Source organism: Salarias fasciatus, chromosome 19 (assembly GCF_902148845.1).
Source record: "Salarias fasciatus chromosome 19, fSalaFa1.1, whole genome shotgun sequence".
In the NCBI taxonomy this organism is placed as follows: Eukaryota; Metazoa; Chordata; class Actinopteri; order Blenniiformes; family Blenniidae; genus Salarias; species Salarias fasciatus.
Window position 1 is genome coordinate 23,088,102 of NC_043763.1, and position 16,529 is coordinate 23,104,630.

Sequence of the window (16,529 nt, forward strand, 5' to 3'; positions counted from 1 at the left end):
TATATTTATGGAACAATTCTCAGTTTTGGAACCAAAATTAAATAATCAGAAAGGGTTCCTCAGTACGGCAACAATTTCAGATGAAAACACAACATTTTTGTTGTGTTTTAAAAGTCCTTTTATATGATAACGGTGCTCAGAGCCACTGAAAATGCAGCTTTTTGAACATGGCGCTCTCTGGAAACACTCCGGCTCTGACCTCCTCTTTCTGTTAAACATGGGTCCCGTGGCCGACCTGTGACCCCTGAGCTGTCCGGCGCCGGCGCCTCAGCTGACTGTCACCACCTCTCTTCCTACATGTGTGACTTTTTGAGTTGTGACGTCGGTTTTTAAAAGTAAAAGCTTTTCTTTGTTCCCGTGAAGAAGCAGCAGTGCGTGTTTTGGGTTCGAACCCGGCGTCCTCCGGTGTGCGGCGAACCGGGAGCTGCAGCGAGCGGTTTGGGAGAAACACGGTGCTGGATGCTTCACACCTGTTGCATCTGCAGAGCGACGGAGAGATGGAGAGTGAAGGGCGCCGCTGGTTGCCTGGCAACGCACACATACTGCACACACGCACATACACACACACACACACACACACACACACACACACACACACACACACACACACTCCAGCCAGATCGCCCACGCTTCAACCTCGCCTCCATTTACGTCCATTTATTACGAAGGATGATGCCACAATCATGACATATGCTCTCTCTGTGTGTGTGTGTGTGTGTGTGTGTGTGTGTGCGTGTGTGTGTGTGTGCACGCACTTATAGGATCTGTTTCTTTGGAGAGGAGGTGAATAAGGCTGCTGGCCATGCATGCCTCTCGTTCCATATTTACATTTTTGCCATCAAAAGACATGAAAACCAGAGAGACTCCATTAAAAAAAAAAAAAAAAAAAAAAAAAAAAAACTCTCAGCCCACACAGAATGTTAAAAAAAGAAAGTGACACAAAAAGCTCAGCAATCAACAATAACACAAAGTGGGCTGCAAAAAACATCTGAAGAACATCAACAACAAAAAAATAATAAAGCAGGTGAAATGTGACAGAGAAGGACACATGTGGCTACGAGACAAACACAAAATGCCAAGAAGCACAACAACCAGAAGACACACAGCGACCAGAGAACCAGCAACAACACGAATAAGCACATCAAGGACAGACTGAAGAGAGATGAAACCCACAAACAACACACACAGCTATCACTGTGTGTACGACCGGCGTCTCGGTGGCATCGTCTGCCTGTAGTTGTGTCTCTTTGTGGTCAGTTTGTCATCGTTTTGTGTCTCCATGTCGTTGCTTTTGTCTGTTTTAGATGGTTTTTCTATATTTGTGGTCTTGTTTGTCAGTTTTTGTTGTTTTGTGTGTCTTTTGCAGTTGATTAGTTGGTGTTTTCATGTCTCTCTGTGGTTGTTTTTGGGGCCTGTTGCACAAGACCAAGATCAGGGATTGAGCCGGGATGTCCTGGTTATTCTGGATGAACTGATCCTTGATCCGGGTGCACTAAAGTGGGATAGGGCGACGTGAGATATGTTTTGACATAAGTTACCATGGAGAGATTTACTCTGTGGAGCGAGCCTGATTGAAACACTGTGATCAGTAATTCAGTCATTCTGATGTAGGCTTATTTGCTATCATTAGATCAGCGTTATCCATAGACTATATATAAATGCACATTCTGAATACGTTAAAATAAAAATCAGAGAGCATCATGACGTTCCTTAGTTAGATAATCAATCAGAGCAGTGAAACATCAGCTGCTTTAACTGAAGCTACAGTCACATCCTGATGGGGGCGCTAATGGGTCCTGTGCTCTCATCCTGGACTGGTCTTTTGTGCAGCCAAGTAAGCCTGAACCCTCTGGTTCTGGACTGGATGAGGCCGGATCAGTTATTCATCCTGGATGAATTACTATTATGTTTGTGCAGCAGAACCCTGGTTTCTTTGTGCTTGTTCTCATGTCAGTTTGTGATCGTCTTGTCTTTTCTCACAGTGCGCTCTGTGTGTTGGTGGAGGTACGGTGAGCTGGGATGTTCCCTCCCAGCAGCAGAAACCAGTCCAGGTTCATCTGTTGTCGTTCCTCCAGCAGAGTTCAGGAAAACGGGAGACACTTCGACGTCCACAGCTCAGAGTTGAACGAGCCTCTCAGTTTGAACTGTCTGGTCTGCTGTCGGCAGCAGCTCAGGATCTGCCTGGAAGCTTTCATAAAGCCGCAGATCTGTCGAGAGGAGCTCTCACTGAATCACGCTGTGATTGGAGGTGAGTCAGCAGCCCGGTGCTCTGCTTTCAGGAAATCCTCCCACTCCGAGCCCGACGGCTCTTCCTCTCCGCCGACCTTCACCGGCCGACCACGCTTTCTCTGCACGCCACCGAAATAACTTCCTCTGAATGCCAGTGTCCACCTGGGCTCAAAACAGAAACGTGGGCCTGAGGGAGGATTCACGATGCAGACAGAGAGGTGAGCGTGTCTGAAACAGGAGCAGCGCTCAGATATCAAGAGCCGCCAGTGCAGCCGAGGCAGAGCAGCTCCGGAACTGGAACAACAGTCCACCGAGGTCCTGCTTCGAGCTACAGAGCAGCAAAGGATCGATGAGTTTCGTCTGACTGACTTAGTCACCATCATGGTGACTGTATTAGTGACTATCATGATGACTGACCTGGCTACCATCATGGAGACTGACTTGTTTAACATCACAGTGACCGACTTATTTACCTTTGTAGTGACTGACATGGTCACTGTCATGATGACTGATTTAGTGACCATCATGGTGGCTGACTTGTTTCACGTCATACTGACTGACTTAGTTAACTTTATACTGACTGACATGAGTGAGTTCCCATCATTGTAGCACCTGACTCGGGCACCGTCACGGCAACAGAATTAACCACTGTTGTTATGACGTACTTAGTTACCATAGTGACCATCATGATCACTGACATTGTCATCATTGTAGTGTTTTTATTAACTCACGGTGGCGCCAATGTGTTCACCGAGTCAGTCACAATTATGTTCACTAAATTAGTCGCCAGTGTTGTTACTTAGTCATGATTGGCATTGGTATCGCCATGGTAACAGATTAATTATCATAGTGGTCACTGACAAAGTCATCATTGTAATATCTTAGTAATATAATATAATATATTATGGAGTCACCAGTGAGGGAACAAGATGTTCATCATGATGGGAACGGAAATAATCATTTCTGGTTCCAACTTCGTCTCTATTGTCAGGTTCACCTGCAGCAACTGACTTAGTCTCCGTCATGGCGGTGGTAACAAACTCAGTCACCCTCATGTTGACCGACTTAGTCACTATGTTGTTTCTCTTTGTTGTCATTTCTGGATATCTATTTTTTTTGTGGTAAAATTTCACTTCCTTTGTGAATCTTTTGCCATTTTTGAGTATTTTCATTTTATTTGGATCATTTTTGTCTTTTTTCTGGTCAGTTTAGTTCTCCCCGTGATCAGTTTGAGTTGCTATTTGACAGTTTGTGTCTTTCTTTCGTTGATTTGTGTCGCTGTGTAGCCAACAAATACTTCACAAACTGCGAGTGTGTAACAAAAACACACTCAAGAAGATCGTAACTGACACCATGCAGGGTGAAATGTTTGGAAATAAATCATCTGAAAGGGGAAAAAAGCATTTTAATGTGAGTTTCTCATGAGGAACACACACACACACACACACACACACACACACACACCCATCAGTTACTCTGTTATTCACACACAATTGTGGTAAAGGAGTGCACACTGTTCATTCACACTCACTTTTCACACACACACACACACACACACACACACACACACACACACACACACACACACACACACCACCCACCGCTACACTTGTGCAGCCCCCTCCCCCTCGGCGGGTGCTATTCCCGTCACCGTGGGGTGTGTGTGAGATTGGGTGAAGCGCTAAAAAGCCGCTGTCTCTTCCCGGTAAACTTGTAGTGTGAACGTTGGGAGGGTTGAAGTTTCCCGGCGGTGGCAGCGGCGGCGCGTGGCGGCGGGAGCGCGCACGGCGTGACGCCCACACGCGTCGGTCTGCAGGTCAGAGGTCACGCCTGGTGCGTCTTACAGTTTGTCTTAATTACTTTCGCGATTGGTGTGATTGGACGTCACGCTCACTAAACATGGGACACACACACGAGGCGCCACGCAGACAGCGGCGTTCAGTCAGAGGAGGGAAAGTGCGCTACCATCAGGAGCTGCAGCAGGACATGACAAACTACACAACATCACTGCACAACACCGCACAATATAACATGACTCGATACTGTATATCAGTAGTTGAGTTCATCATCACTCAATGCAAAGTACTTCAATAAGACAACAGAACTCAGAATAAACACAACATGTCTCATTGGAACACATCAGGAGACGAAACAGAGCTCAGTATGACACTACACAATAAAATAGATGACAGCTAGACACAACCCAACACAACTCAACAAAACCCAACACGACTTAACCCAACTCAACCCAACTCAACTCAACCCAACTCAACTCAACCCAACTCAACTCAACCCAACTCAACTCAACCCAGCACTACCCAACCCAGCACAACTCAACTCAATGAAACCCGACACAACACAACTCAACTCAATGCATCCTAACACAACTCATCCATCCATCCATTCATCCATCCATCCATTTTCTAAGCCACTTCACCCTTTTCAGGGTTGCGGGACGCTGCAGTCAATCCCAGCTACTTTGGGTGAGGGCAGGGTACACCTTGGACGCCACTCCGTCGTAGGGCCAATACAACTCAATGCAACCCAATGCAATTCAACACAATCCAATACAACTCAACGCAACTCAACACAACACAATCCAAAACAACTCAACACAACCCTATACCGCACAACCCACTACAACTCATCGCAACCCAACACAACTCAACACAACCCAACACAACTCAACGTAACCCAACACAACTCATCGCAACCCAATACAACTCAACATGACTCAACAAACACAACTCAACATGACTCACCACAATTCAACACACCTCAGAAGAACACGATCCACATAAGGCCGCGTTCACACCGAACACGATTTTGCGTCAAAAATCGCGTCAACGCGAGAAGCTGAACGAGCGTCAATTCTGAGGCCCGACGCTGGACAACGCGGGGCCAAAATCCGCGTTCACACCGAACGCGTCAAACGCGTCGCGTGTGGTGGGAAGGCGGGGCTTCCGGCCGTATTTCCTGTGTTAGCTTATCATCACGGCTAACCCTGTTGAGCGGGTGGCTTGGCTTTACTTGCTTAATAAAGCCAGACAACGACGCCGTCGGCGGACAGTACGCCGTGCCTGGGTGCACGATATGATCCACAGACGGTCAGAGTTTGGTGAGTTTCACTATTTGCTCCAGGAGCTGCGCCAGGATGAGTGTTGCTTTCACCGGTCCCTGCTCCCTGACCTACGTCACCATAGACACGCTCTCTGACTGGTTTGCCGCAAAATCGCGACGCATCAAAGTTCAGATTTCCCAACTTCAGCGTCGGACGCAAAATCGCGACGCGTCGCAAAATCGCGATGCCGACGCGTCAACGCCCCGACGCGCCACGAAAATGCGTCAGACGCGTTGCAACAACGCGCCACGTCCGACGTGTCGCATCTCGTCGCAGCTGGAACACGCCTTCCCATTTGTTTTCAATTGTATTTTGACGCAAAATCGCGGAAAGCATTTGGCGGTGTGAACGCAGCTTTACCCAACACTACTCAACACGATTCAGTGTAACTTAACACAACTCACCACTGCTCATCATGACTCAATGAAACTTGACTCAATACAACTCAACATGGCTCAACACAACCTAACACAAACAACACAAATCAATATGACTCAGGGCAACTTAACACAACTCAACACTTACCAATCGAACTTGAAAGAACTCAACACAACCTAATGTGACTCATCACAATTAGACATAACTTGTTACAACTGAACACACCTTAACACATCTGACGTAAGCACATCACAGATAAAAAACCCAAAGTTCTCAGAAAAAATGTGAGTTTTTTCCTGCATTCTGGTAGCCTTGCATAGCAGATAGGCCTGCCTGATTCAGTTCCTAAATCCTGCAGATCCCATCTTGTAGCGTTCCATAGACCAATGATTTCACTCTGTTAAAATTTTGCCGGCCCAATCAGAGGACAGAGGCGGGAGCTGCAGGAGGAGCGGAAGTGACGAGAAGACGTGACGACAGCGGGAAGCGCATGAAAGTTGGAAAACAATGGCGGCATGCGAAGCGATCTCCGTGGACACGGCAATATCTGCAGTTTTATAAGAAATCGACTCAGTTTCTTCTTTGAAAGAGGAGCACAGAACATTACCTCAAGTCTTTTTGTCAGGAAACGACGTCTACTGCTTCTCAGCAGCAGCGCACGTAAGCTACGTCACACTGTGGCTTGATGTGGATTGGTTTGTGGTGAGTGTGTCGCGTGTCAATCAGAACGGTCGTCCAATCTTCTTCTTCTTTGGTTCGAACGGTCGTCCAATCGCCAGCTACGGATTGTTTTGAAGGTCCCGCCTCTGAAATCAAATCGGAAGAGCGGCTACCCAGATGGACTTGTGAAATATTTCCGTGGCGGACATATGAAACTGTCCATCTGGCGTGTCAGGTAAGCATTCTGGAGCATCTTCAGGTAAAACGTTCAATATGGATTCAGTTTCTCGATCATAATATCAGCTGAAATCACTTCTTCTCTTCTCCATTGCTTTGGCCTGGCCTTGTTGGACTCCTTTCCCCGGTTAGGTGGCGTAAATTCATACCCCTTTCACACTGCAACTAGCGGGTCAACCCGTGTTATCGACCCGATAATAATTGCCTTTTGTGTCCTTTCATACTGCATGCAGACCCGCGTCTAACCGCCTGCTGGCGAGCCGCATTGCTGCGTCTTCCCGCGCTGACAGTGTCCCGCGTTGATGACATCATCGGCGCGACAGAGCAAAGCGAAAGTAAACAATGCAGCGGAACACAGTCCCCGTTACCTGTAGACGAATCTCCTCTTCCCCACAGATCCAGAGCAGCTCTCTGGTCTCGCTATGTTGCCAATACTGGGTCATCTTGACGAAGGAAATCTCACGCTGTGTCCAGAAACAACAACTAGCGCGCTAACGTAGCCACGCTGTGTCGACGTCATCACGTAAGTTACCGCGTCGACTCGCATCTGCCTTTCACGCTCCCTTTCGCCCCTCCCACTAAAAAGCCGATAGCAGCGACACGCTAAAAATCCGTGTCGATTGCAGGGTTGTAAAAACCCGCGTCTAATGCCGAGTGAACACTTTCACACTGCCATGAGGACCCGGTTAATTAGCGGGTTTAAACAGGTTTTTTGGCCAGTGTGAAAGGGGTAACAATGTCTTATTCTGATTGGTTGAAAGGAGGTCATGACCTGAGTGCATATTTAATGATGGTTCAGGGGATTTGAACCATTTCGGGTATTGAACTTCAGTAGTGGAGATGCATTTTGTTGTTCCGATATTATGGCTTGAGTGTTTTTGAAAAAAATGTAAGCTGACTGTAGTTTGTTCATTTTTCCAAATCATAAAAGCCCCGCTGTGGCTTCACAGGCTCAAACTGGCAGAGCCACTCAGTGAAACACTGTGCAAATGGCGATCGGCCAGCGCACGCACAGAGAAAACCCTCCAGTTAAAGTAGCCTTCTGAAAAAATCTTCTTGATTTTAGTTACTGTTTAAGTGCATGAAATGTAGTCAGAAAATACTTAAGTATTAAAGTAACTACAAGTTAGAAGAAAGTAAAGAAATGTTGACGTAGAACAGAATCTTCTTCATTCAAATGACCCATGATGACCGCACAGGTGAAAAGAGCAACCGTTCACACTGAGGTGTTACTGAAGATTTTAGATTACCTGGAGGGAAATCGACATATGTCGGAGTTAAATCACATGCTTGGAAAAAGATCGTTTTTGTAGAAATTATTTGAAAAATGTTTTTTAATTACAGAAATTTGAGGATTTGTGGTTTGGAATTTTCACCCCCTCCAGTGTTAACGGTAGATTACGTGGCGTTAAATATATTTAGGTAAAAGTACTTCAGTACAGAAAGAGAGCAGACAGCAGATCCTCCACGAAACCCAACGACCGCACCACCAACGACAAAGCTACTGTTTCGACACTGAGTTTAAATTAAAAAAGAAAAAAAAAAAAAGCCTGGACTACTCCTCACAGTCTCCTCATCTGTAATACCTCTTCCTACCACATGATGGTGCATCAAGTCAATGGCGTTTGAGGTTAGCGGACTGAGGCGTCGTTTCTTCATTTTCAAGTCAGAAAGGTTTTGCATTTACACGGCTGCGTTTTGAAAACCACGTCTGTCTGCCTGGAAACGGTGAAAACGATGTCGTCGGAACACCTGGTCACAAGAAACCACACAATATGAATGAATAAAGCTAAGAAAGGTAGCGGGGAAGCTAGCAGGAAGCTAACATCAGCACCGGGTCAACACAAGGAATGAGAAATAGTTTTCATAGAAATGATAAAAGATCTCCGGCGTATTTACAGGAAACTTTATCCCGTCTGCAAGTCTGAAGTTGACGCTAGCTTTAATGCTAACACTTTTAGCTTCATGACTCAGGAAATAAATCTCAGGTCAGAAACATCCAGGATTTATGTTTCATTGTCTTCATTTAGTGTTTTTAGTGCAGGAGGACATATTAAGCATATCAGTGATAATAAATCTTGACAGATTGTGGCTTTTATTGTCATTTATTTGCGTTTATCACGCGGCGTCTGTAATTGCTACAATAATATTTCTATAAGTTTGTGAAACTTGCTGCATGTCAGCGTTCTGTCTGATTGTAATTAAATGAGAGCCAGAAACACTCAGAATGTTTACGTTCCTCTTTGTCTTCAGGTGGAAAAAACACGACATTAATTCTCCCGTCGTTCGAATCCCGTCGACGACACATCATTAATGTTCGGGAGTGTCGTGATTTACGACTTTTTTTTTTTTCCACAATATGTTTATTAATTTTCCATTTTAAGAAACAAACAGACAACAAACAAGTAAGGCACAACACTAAAAACACAAGGATAATCTAGAACAAACAAGACAAAACAGAAAACAAAACGAAAACACAAGAAGACAAAAAGCACAAAAGGCAAAAAGAAAGAAAAGAAGAAAAGAAAAAAAAAAAAAAACAAAACAAAAAAAAAAAACCCTAAATAAGATCTGCGGTAAATAAAATCTTGATTAAATCAGTATATGCATAGAGTATTCAACATACATATATTTCAATAAACAATGTATACAAATGTGTCGATCATTGCATTCTAAGTCCATAGTTCGGTCTCCATCTTCATCTTTGGTTCTGGTTCATCAGTAGTCCAACTCCGAAACTAAAAAATGGATGAATATTATGGCGCTATAAAAGCAATTACCACAGTCCTTGTCCAGTTCTGTGTATTTACACATTATGCCCCTTCATGAAGTCTTGGAAAGAAGACCACAACTTGTCAAAATCTTCCACCTTTCCTCTGGCTATATAGGTCAATTTTTCCATTGCCAAATTAGATGACATCTCTGCAAACCATTGGTCAGATGTAGGTCTCTGGACCTCCTTCCATTTCAAAGCAATTGCACGTTTAGCTTGTAACAAACAAAAATTGATTAATTTACGTTCCTTTACAGTTGCTGGAAAATCTTCAGGGTATATGTGCAAAAGGCATATTTTAGCTTCAACTGGAATATTCTTTCCTGTAAATGCAGAGATTAAGTTGAGTACCTCTTTCCAGAATATCTGCAGGTTTTGGCAGCTCCACATGCAGTGTAACAGCGTACCAGCTTCATCCGTACATTTGATGCAGTGATCAGGAATACTTGGATTAAAGTGATGTAGTTTAACAGGTGTGATATAGGTCCTAAGCAGCCATTTATATTGTAAAAGTTTACATCTTGTATTTATTGTTTGACTTTGGGCTAGAAGGCAAGTTTCCTCCCAATCCTCCACACTGATATCTGACTGTAAATCATTTTTCCATGCAGATAGACAGGAAAGAGAGTTCTCTTTAGAAGTTGCTAATAACAGACTGTAAAGGGTGGAAATTTGACCAGTATTATGTACGCGCTTAACCATAACTTCTTCAATGGTTGATAGCAAGGGTTCTGAGGTTGTTTTAATTTGGGAGTATATATAGCTTCTTAATTGCAAATATTTAAAATGATGCTCCCTAGGTAAATTAAATTTTTCTTTTAATTGTGTGAATGACATTAAAGTGCCCTCATCGTACAGATCTTTTATTTTGCTTAGTCCTTTCTCCATCCAATGTCTGAATCCCATATCGCACCTCCCAGGGGTAAAGTTTTCATTTCCCCATATAGGTGTGAAACAAGAAAGTTTGGGTGTGTCATCTAAAAATGTGTGGGCTTCATGCCATATTGTTAGAGTATTTTTAAGGAATGGATTCTGTGTGTGTTTTTTGAGTATCTTGGCTTGTGCTGAGTAGAGGTATTGAGACAGTGGGAGTTCTATTGCATTGTTTTCTATCTGAACCCAGGCTGGAATGTCTGTTGTAAAAAAGTAGTACATGGCTGTTCTGAGTTGGGCAGCCCAATAATACAATTTCATGTTGGGTAACTTAAGCCCGCCACGTTCATAGGGCAGGTAGAGAAGAGAAATACGTATTCTAGGGTGCTTGTTGTTCCATATGAAGCGGGTGAAGTTTTTCTTAAGAACAGAGAAAAGAGAGACTGGTAGAGGAAGCGGGATTGCCTGAAAAAGATATAAAAACTTAGGCAGGACAGACATCTTTATAAGGCCTACTTAAGAGGCGAGATTATAAGTTATACTGCACATAAAACCAAAATATATTATTCACAGCTTAACACTCTCGAACAAAAAGTCAAAGAACTGGAGCAGAGACTTCACCATAATGACAGCCCAGGGAAAAGACATGAACTTCTTTTATTAAAATCCCAGTATAATGAGATAACCACCAATAGAATAGCATCCAGTTTGATGTGGCTGAAACAATCATACTATGACCAGGGAGAGAAAGCTGGAAAGCTGCTAGCTTGGAGGTTGAAAAAGATACAAACTGATAGATCTATTAACTCAATTAAGCTACAAAATGGAAAATTCCTAATTGATCCATCTGAAATAAACTCTGCTTTTAAAGAGTTTTATGAGGACTTATACAAATCTGAATACAGCTCACCAAACACCTCAAAAAAACAAAAGGACTTTCTTGATAAATTACATTTTCCAACACTAACTGAAAAAGCAAAAGTCGATCTAGATAAGGGTTTGAGTATTGAGGAACTATTTGAAGCAATGAAAGGTTTGAGCAGTGGTAAGGCACCTGGGCCTGATGGGCTGCCCATCGAATTGTATAAAACATTCGCTGGTAAACTATTGCCTCATCTCTTAGAGGTGTTTAATGAATCATATGAAAAAGGAATACTACCCCCATCTTTAAGAGCTGCTGTAATTTCCCTCCTTTTAAAGCCGAGCAAATGTCCCTTTGAGAGAACATCATATCGACCCATATCTTTAATATCTTGCGACACCAAAATACTGTGTAAGGCTCTGGCCAGACGTATAGAACCAATAATACCTAACCTAATTCTCAATGATCAGAATGGATTTGTTCTTGGCAGACAAGGTTTCCATAACACACGGAGGCTATTGAATGTTTTATACGCTAAACGAAATGCCAGAGACCATGCAATTCTGTCATTAGATGCTGAAAAGGCATTTGATAGAATTGAATGGAGCTACTTGTTTGATGTCTTAAAAAGATTTGGTTTTGGAGAAAAATATCTTAGATGGATTCAACTATTATATACCGATCCGGTAGCAGAAATTGTGACAAACAACCAAATTTCAGAACCCTTTAATCTCAGTCGATCTACTCGCCAAGGCTGCCCTATGAGCCCCTTATTATTTTTATTTGCTATTGAACCTTTAGCCATGGCAATTCGCCAGTCATCTGACATTACAGGCATGACTATCGGGAAAACAGAACACCGTTTATCTCTTTTTGCAGATGATATTATTTTGTTTTTAACACAGCTAAGTTCCTCACTAAAGGCCCTTAACCATTTACTGAAGACATTTAGAGAATTCTCGGGTTTCAAAATTAACAACAAAAAAAGTGCCTTGTTAATTCTGAACAGGGAAGAGAGAGAACGATCACAGATCCACACTGAATTTACTAATGCCCCAGAGGGATTTACTTACTTGGGTATAAGAGTATCACCTACGATTGAAGATATAATATCAATCAATTATGACCCACTGGTTAAAGCCATAGAAGAATCTCTAGAGAAATGGAGCTTAATGCCCATCTCTATGATAGGACGTATAAATATTATAAAGACGACTTTTAATCTGGAGTCAACAACAATGGCACATCCCCACGTTTCAGCAAACACACACACACGCAGCGCTGGGTGATGGAGGTGGATGTGAAGGTGAGGATGACACCCGCTCCTCCACGCTCGCTGTTTCCCCGGTGAGCTTTATGTAAATATTGATGGGCGCGTTCGCCTGCAGACGAGCTGTCAGCTTTCATCTTTGGTTTCCTTCCACATGTTGATGAGCCTGGAGACGAAGCCGCGCTGCAAAAGGTGGCGGCGCCTGATTTTATCCCCCGGCTGGCTGCTTCACAGGAGCATCCCGGCTTTCATGTGAGCCTCAGACGTTCTGATGGAGAATGTCGCACACGAGACGATTTGGTTCAGTTCAAGGAACGGAAACGAAGAATTACAACCCAGAAAGAAGAGTGAAGTTACACAAAGTGTCTGCATCCAGAAATATACATTAACAGATGAAAGAAAATAAAACAATAAAACAAATGCTGAATGATTTCAAACAGACTCAACTATTAAAAAAAACACACAAACTACAAAAAAGGACAAAATCACCCCCAAAAAATAAAATAAAAACTAAAAAAAGAAAGAAGTCATCCAAAAAAAGAGGCTTCGACAACTAGAACGACAAAAAAAATCACCAAAAAAAAGAGACAAAATCAACTGGCGATCACAAACAGACACTGAAAGACTTCAGAGAGACAAATGACGGGAAAAAGAGACACAAAACATTTAAACATTAATCTGCAGCAATGAAAACAAACTATTACTGACGACACAAACACAAAAACACAACGCTACTGGAAAAAGTTGCAAAGTCACAAAAAACATAAAAACAGACATAAAGTGAGACACAGACATCAGGTGTTGATTTTTTTTGTCCATCAGTCAGTATAAATTGAAAGACATGAAGCTGTGAGAACATGGACGCATTTAATGAAATATTTACTGATTAGTTTGTTCTTTCTTTTTCCTGTGTTTCATTCATTCATTTTGTCTGTTTCGTCTCCTGGAGATGATCTCGGGTTTGGATTTGTGTAGATTTGGTTTCCTGCCACATGTGGCCGGCGCCGCCTTGTCGTCTCGCCGCCGTCGTCCCGTCACCTTTTGCAGCGCAGCCTCGGCGAGGCGAGGCGACAGCCTCAGAGATGATTAAATAAAGACTGTTTGGTAATTTATTCCAAAGTGTTGCGGTGGAACATATGCCGTGAGAAAAAAACGCCCGGTTCCTCCCGAGGAGGCCTTTTGTTACCGACTCGTTAATGTACTTTAAAAATAGCAGGTGAGGACGAGCGAGCACGAACAAACCGCCTGCCTGAGCGAGAAGGAGCTCTCAGAGTTTCTCCACAAACCCGAGCCGATTCTGTAGTCGACTGCTAATGTCAGGCTTTCAGTGCAGCTGCTGAGAAAACAGTCAAACATGGAGGAAGTGTCGCGGTGAGTGTTCACTGGGGAGATTTTTTTTTCTTTCGGAAATGCAGCACATCAGTTTTCCTTCTGCCTGCACCTCATTGGACAAACACATCGATGTAGAATCCGCAGCCGCATCAACACGGCTGCTCGCTCACAAACTTTCTCTTTTAGCACTGAAACAATTCGGCTTCAGATGCCTTTTGAAGTTGAGTACTTAAAATGAAGCTTCAAATCAGGTGAATGACTAACAAACTAATTCTACTGAATATTTCAGTGATCAATCGAGCCATCAGATAAAACACTTTGCACCGCATTCTATTTTTTTTTAAAGTTCGAATTGATTCCAAACTTTCCTAATTTTTTGCCTTTTCCAGACGCTCTCTCCGCAGTCGGCCAGAACGCAGACAGTTTCAACCCTGAGTGGCATGTGTCACTGTTTACAGTCCCTGTCGAACACGAGAAACGCAAGTGACTACTTTATTATTAGTACTTTGTAATCGAATTACTCAATTTCTTCAGGTGATCATTGCAGCTCGAGCAAAAAAACTATTTCTGGGGTGAGAAATAAAATGTGCAGTTCCTGAATCTGTCCTCGTTTTGGTTCCACTGCAGCTGCTTTGCAGAGATTCACTGTCTGGCCCGTATTTGCATAAAATTATCAAAATGCAGCTTCATCTAAGTTCCCAGGTGACACAACTCATCTTGAAACCCGACATGTACAGGACGCCGCCAGATCTCTTGGAGACGTTCTTTAACGACGGGCTCCCTGCTCATACAGTATGTCGATCTGATGATTTCTATCTTTCCTTGGTGTCTGATTACAGGACTCCTCCCTCCCTTCTTGCTCCTCTTGTCAGTTTTTCAAGCTCTGCGTTGCACGTCCAGCGTTGCTTCGAGTGTTTTTTAGTCGCCGTGCCTTGCCTTTTGGTTCAGCCGTCTTGGAAGCCTCGACTTGCTTTGTTTGGGATCCTGTTTGAAACTCTACCTCTTGGAGTCTGAGTCTGCTTTTGGCTTTGTGTGACTGTCTCCCAGCAGTCTGAACCTGCAGCAGCTCCAGTAGGAAACGGTCTGAACCAGCAGTGACTGTGAGCTTTACTAAATAGAAAAGTCTTTAAACCTTCAGAGGAGAAACTGTCGGTCTGGTAGCTGAAAGATTTCCATATTACTGTTGATGATTTTGATGTTTTTTTTTTATCACAAAGTTGCGTTTGATGAACATGACTTTAACATTTGGCATCTTTTAAAAGAGTCTGCCTGTCCTCAAACAGGGGAGCATCTTGCTGAAGATGAGTATAAATGGTGAATCCCTCAGGTTACTGTTCCTGAAAGCAGCATCACACCGGGAGGGTTGAGGTTCCTGCAGGAAGAGGCCGATGCATCACGCAGCTCCAGTCTGAGAAGGTTCATTTCAAAGGCAGGGAACCTTCGTCGCTCAGCCGAACAAATAGGAGGCGGCGTGGCGTCGCAGCTGTGTGAGGGAGGTGATTTCTGCTCTCTTAGCACTTTCCTCTCGTCTCGTTTCTCTCTCACCCGCTCCGCCAACAGCGAATAGCAGGAAGGAGAAGCCTGATCTCGGCGCACAAATCTTCACATATACAATGTAAACACCACAATATTAACACAACAGTGCGACTTCACGCTGGCACGCGGGCCCCCGAGGCTCCGCCGGAGTGTCAAGTGTGCACATCCTGTCCCATTCGCCGTTGTGCCGCGGAGCCCGCTGAGCGCGGCGCTCGCTGCCACCCGACCCGCTGTGAAGCATTTATCGGCGCGCACACGCCGAGCCCACAGCTCCACGGCTCCGGCGCCGCCAGGCCGCGCAGAATTCAACTTTATGTGCCGTAATGACAAAATAAAAGGCAGACTGTGAGGGTTTTGTAGCATATACGTGACCCGCTGTGATTGTAGCGATGCTAAATGATGCTTTTTTTATTTGTGTATAATGAATATTTAACGTTTTGCACAATAAAGCGCCGGCAGAGTGGAGGTGAAGCTTTAATCAGCCTCTTATGAATGTTACAGTGATTGTGTTGTACTTAAGAAACAGGCCTCCCGCTGGAAACACACACACAAACACACTTCCATCACTTCTGAGGACACTGCCTTGACTTCCATTCATGTTTTAGAGAATTAAACAAACACTAACCACCTCAAATTTCCCGTTTAAACTGAAACCTGAAGCACAAACCAAGTTTTAGCGGTAAGATCCTGCAGTCCTGACGAGTCCCTGCTGCGTCTGAAGCAGCCTGTGTCCCCACAGCGGGATGAAAACCAGCGCTCACACACACGCTGCTTGTTTACAGACAAACATTTGAGGAAAACATGAAGCGGAATAATCATCGAAAGAAAAACAACACTTGTTTCCCATCAAAACAATTCGCCAACACATGATTTATGAATTTATTTCAATGCGTGTGTGGAGTGTCGGTTTGATTGGGCCTCAACAAATAAAACACGAAACCAACAGACGTCAGAAATTCAGCTCACAGGCGTCGACAAATGGACTCTATGAAATATGTTTGGAGTCTCTACAGCAGCCTCTGGGTGGAAGTCAGTGCTTTTATTCATCTAGAAGCTTTGATAAGAACTTTGTGTGTGAACTATTTCTTAACCATTTGACTTGAACATGAATTTAAGTAGAGGCATATGAACACACTGAAAACAAATCATTGTTGAGTAATTCATATTTATGGAAAAACAACAAAATTAACAGAATGAAATGATTAAATTACTCAAGCAGAACTACGTCCTGCTTAACTTTAAACTGGATGAATTAATA